We start from the raw sequence: 5,328 nt of genomic DNA, 5'->3' as shown, positions 1-5,328 counted from the left end.
CTTCCTGGCCCAGGCCTTTTTAAAACCTCCCTGACCTCAGCAGCCGGTCCAATCGAAGCTGCCAATACTGGCCACAAACCGACCAATCTGCATGGCATCCCTGGCTACCTGGGCCCGCGCGCAGGGCCGGGTCTTCCCCCCCCTGCCCAGGTGACCAGAGCATCGCCTCCCAGGCGCCAGGCTTTTGTCTGCAGACAAGGAGTGAGATCCCCGCTGTGAGAGATTCAACAGCAGCCTCTCAGGCTGGCTGAGACAGATCTCTGGAGAGGGGCACCGACGGGGGCATTTCTGCCACAGCAGGAAACCTCCCACCTCCTGGTGCCCGAGGTTGGGATCTCCTGCTCTTGATCCCTAGAGCGGGGGCAGAGTTCACCCTTGCAGTTGCACTGTGGAGCTGGTCTGGTGCAGATCATCCCCGGGCACCAAGAAGCAGCGAACGCCACGGAGCAGCGGTGAAGGGAACAAGAGGCAGCAGCTTGGCAGGGACCAGCTGGGGGTTTCCAGGCCCGATTCCTTTGTGCTCAAGACTTTCCCTGTTTCCCTTCCACGGGGGCTGAGTCCAGGTCCTTCAGCAGAGCCGGGATCACACTGTGGCTGGGCACAAACTCCCCAACCCTGTGTGGGCAGCATCAGATCCCAGCCAGAGCGAGGCTGTGCCGGGCTGGGCATGGCAGCAGGTGGCACTTCCCTATCTGCTAATAGGATTTCTGTGCAACCTCTTTGCATGAACCAGGCATCCATTAGGGCTGCCAGGACCCCAGGCACTGCACCGCTGGGAATTCTGCACGTGGTGGGTAACAGGATTGACAGCAGGTCTTAGCACCCTGTCAGCCCCTCAAAGAGCAGGGAGAAGAGGCCAAAGGGACCCAAGATGCAAATCGTCCCTCAGCAGAACTGCAGGGGCCGCATCCCTGAATGGACGCCCACTGCCCTTGCTGAGCAGCCCCATAGCGCAGCTCACACAGCTCCACATCCAGGGCTTGTTTCTGCACCAGGCAGTATCCTGGAGCTGAGGAAATCAGCAGGCCTGAGTCCTGCACTTTCCAGCATCGCTGCCCCCTTCCACAAGAGGTCCCCATACTGTGGGAGGGCTGGGGCTCATGGGTTACCTGGACTGGGGCAGCCGCACATCCAGAGGGAGGTCAGAGAGACCATCACCAGCACCAGGAGACCCACCACCATATAATGCACGGCCTCCTGCCTGCACCTGCTGAGAGGGGCTGGGGAGGAAGAGGAGAGCAGAGGAGCATCAGGAGCTGAGACTGCCCTGTTTGCCCTGTGAACTCTTCAGGCTGCAGTTCCTGGGATTCCCGAGTCCCTTCTCTACCCCCAGGATCCCGTACTGTCCCTCAGAGGAAGAGGCTGGCGACAGCATGTGTCCAAGGCTTGTTCTGGGGATGGACACTGGAGGGTGGAGGTCTGCCAATGAGCAACATCAGCCCTGCAGAGCACACCATCTCCCTCAGCTTGCCTGCCCCTTCCCCTCCACCCAACCTCCTGCCACACACATCGCTCACGCTAGTGGTTCCCATCACTCCTTGACTCTTCCTTCCTCTCTGCTGATCTCTGCTTTGCCTGAGAGGTGACGGCTTCTGATGCCAGGCAAGGGGGACACACATCATATCAGGGGGTGCTGGGAACACAAGGCCCCCAAGGAACAACAACCTTCCAGCTCTGCAGCTTGGCAAGCAACACACAAGCTTGTCATTGCACACGTGGGGCTCCGATCCTTGTTCCAGGGGAATGAACGGGATTTTCACCCTGCTCAGAGGGAGAAACATTCCCAGCCTGGCTGCACAGACCAGCCCCACAGAGACCCCAGCACTTCCCTGCACCACTTGCCAGGTTTCCCCTGTGAGTAAACGCTGCATAGCCTGTTCTCTCTCTGCCCCCAGCAGCTAACGCTGAACACATTTTACTAGGCTCACTACACAGCTTCTTTTCAGCAATTTACTCTTTTACATTCTTACAGTTTCTTGTCATTTTCTAATGGGACGTGAGCAATGAGACACTCAGATATAACGGTTTGATACCTGCAACAATCACCCTGGTTCCACTCCCAAAGTCAAGGAGCCGGTGGCTGCATGTGCACAGTAATAAATGCCAGACTCCTTCCTTTGGATGTCCCTGATTTCCAGTGTTGTACTGTGTCAAAACCAAGTAGTTAAATGCCTCTGGCACAGTGGAATTTCCCGCCACAGTGGAGTTTCTCGGCACGGTGGAATTTCCCGCCGCAGTGGAAAAACCCCGGTGCAGCAAAAAGTTCCCGCCAACACTATGCAGATACGTGCACCTTCCATTGGCGGGGGATAATTATTCCTACCTGGCAGCTAGTCATTGGTTCGCTGGCCATACAAAAGTTAGAGCAGTTTCCGCCCAAGTCGGAGAACTCCGTGTACATCCTGGAGTAAACTTGGCGGACTGATCACCGACCAACAACTCCCCATCACCGGCCGGTCCTGATGTACCCCGTGCCCTGCATGCTCGATAAGTCGTTCACATTGTACTTCGAAGAGCTCACAGTTTGCAACTGTAATTCAAGCAAGTTAATTCTTCTGCCTACGCTGTGTACATTGATGGCGTAAGTAAACGATTTCTATGTTCAACCAATACGCTTCAGTGCCTAATTCCGCTCCATCGGTCAAAAGTACCCGCCTGACGTTTCGGGCTACTGGCCATAGCCCACCACAGCGTCCCATCTCAGCCGCCACATACTGGATCCCTGATTCTTGCAAGCAAATCTGCTCTCATTTCTCTCATCTGCACACTTCTCAATGTGCATGGGGGCCTCACCCGTCCTTTTCAGACACCAGTGCACTTTTCCTCCCCGTTCCACACTTTCCCCGGAGGAGCAGTGGATCTCTGCTGTCCCACCGACTCCCACAACCAGGAACCGCTGAGGCTGGTGCAGCTGTAACTGGACTCCCAACACTGTGGAAATAAAACAGGGCAATCGTCAGCTTCAAGCAGGTCTCAGACTGAAACAGGTGCCCCTCACGTCTCAGGACCACAAGGCATTTGCTGCTAATACTTCTGCTTTCCAGGCAGCCTCAAAGCAGCATCCTACCAACCACCTCTACGGCTACCTCCAAGGCCATAAAAAGGCCTTTGAAATTCAGCTCAGATCCCAGTGCTGGAATCCTGCTGAGGGTGTTCGTGTCAGCAATCTCAGCAGTGCAGAGCCATGTGGGGAGTTTACCTAAGGATGAGAAAAGCAGGGACTTGGCAAGAAACATGATGGCCATGAGTATCCTGCCCCTCCAGCCCAAGGGCTGCCGCCTAAGTGCAGAGCTGCAGTGCAAGGCAGGTTCTTTAACCTCATTGCGTTGTTGTGCACAGATCTGCAGCACATCTCCCTGCATCTGACTATGCATCAAGTTCCTGTGAACATTAACACTCATTACACCAGCAGCTAATGTGCCACAAAACGTCTCCTTCACCGTCCTGCTTGGAACAGCCCAAGTGTCATAGCAACTCGAACCCCATTGACTCTGGGGGCGCCCATGCTCCTAAATCACTTCGGTACTTTTAAGGCTCATTCTGCTGCTCTGTGTTCCAGCCATTCAAGCCCCCTATTTCTTATGGGTGCAACCCCTGCCCTGAGATGAGTGTTTGCAGCCTCTTTGGGGAGAGGCATTGGTGGCATCTGACGTCATTAGAGTAAAAGCTCCGACCTGCGTGAGAAACCAGGCAAGAAGGGCAACACCTTCAGAAGGCACCTGGAAGTCACATGCCCCTTGTGGGTGAGGCAGGAAAGCCCCATTTCCTTCTTTAGGAAACCCATCAGCCTTGACAAATCAGGTCCCTTGAACAGTCATGGATGGAGGTGGCATGTGCCCGAGTCATCCTGAAACAGGCATTTCTGAGGCGCTACTCCCATGACCCTGGAGTTAGCAGCAGGGCTGAGCTCAGGGGGTGCCACTGAACAAAGCTGCCCCTGCTCCTGCAACGTGAGCAAGGTGGATTGAAATGAAGACATCGATCTGGCATAGGGCTTTGTGCTGTGGACAGGCTGCAGTGAGAAGATCAGCACTTTGCACCCTGCCTTGGGCTCCGTTACATAGGAGCCTAGTCTCATAGGACCTCACGAGGTCATCTAAGCCAGTCCTCTGGTCAAGGTGGGATCTTCCCCATTGGCAGCATTGCAGAACTGAGCCTCCTGGGCTCTGCAAGCTGTCTGACCACCCATGTCCCAGGGCTGGTGAACAGCCATTATGTTCCAACACCCCCAGCACCCCTGGAGGCCCTAAGACAGGCCAAGAGCAGCAAGAGTCAAAATCAGGAAGCCTCAAGTTGTGTGCAAAGCACCACAGCATGTCCGAGCATGTGGGATCCCATCCAGAACATCCTGGGTGTAAGGATCAGAACAACGTATTTCTGTCTCTGTCCCTTTTCACTCTCTGCCAAGTCCAGACCCTTGCCGCTCACCCCTGGCCAACTGCAGTCCCCATGCCGAGGGCCTGCACGTAACACTCATGCCCTGCTGATTTCAGGCTTCTACAACTCACTCCCTGCTGCATCTGGGTATCTCCAGCTCATCCCCACTCAGTGCAGCTGCCTTTTGTTATCTCTGCTGTACAAGTGAATCCTGTTTCCACCTTGGCCTGCTCAGCTCCTGTTTCTCACTCTGAATCAGATTTGTGCTCCCTGTGTCTTCTAGCAGCTCACTCAGAGCAGTGACGCAGGCTACTCCCAAGGTCATTTGTGGTGCCTTAGCTTAGCCTGGCATCCCCAAAACTCCTACCAGTGCAAGCATTTCCAATGGATAAAAAGACAACAACAGAAACGTTCTTTGGATCTGTGTTTAACCCGGCGCTGTTCCTGCTGGTGGCTGGTCTGATCACCCATCTGACAGCGCAAATGAATGCTACACTACGTTTACACTCACTGAATACCAGTGCTGCTCATTTGAACCCAGTTGCAATAGGACCTAACATGTCCCTGGCAGCAAGGGGCAGGCAGGAACCCCAGGACTGAGAGCCAGCGTCTGGGCCCAGTCCCCACCCGGGTACCTAGAGCTCATCTCCTGAGCAAGGCTGGGTTTGCTGGGAAGAGGAACCTGTTCCCTTCTCCTGCTCTGATCTCAGAGCCGTGTCAGGCTAGCTCTGCAGAGGACATCTATTGGAAAGAGCTCACAGCAACATATGTCCCTCCCCTTCTGCTTCAGATGAGGACATGGCTGTGAACTGCAGTCCTGGGAGGGCTGCCCTGTGACAGCTGTGTCCCAGCCACCTAGTTTTCAGTTTATAATAGAACAGGTCAGGTATAGGTCAGGGTCAGCCCCACATCATCTCCTCTCTGCTGTTCCTGTGATGTGATGGGTGCCCA

This window comes from Alligator sinensis, unplaced genomic scaffold (assembly GCF_000455745.1).
Source record: "Alligator sinensis unplaced genomic scaffold, ASM45574v1 scaffold1706_1, whole genome shotgun sequence".
NCBI classification, from domain to species: Eukaryota; Metazoa; Chordata; order Crocodylia; family Alligatoridae; genus Alligator; species Alligator sinensis.
This window is presented reverse-complemented; position numbering follows the sequence as displayed.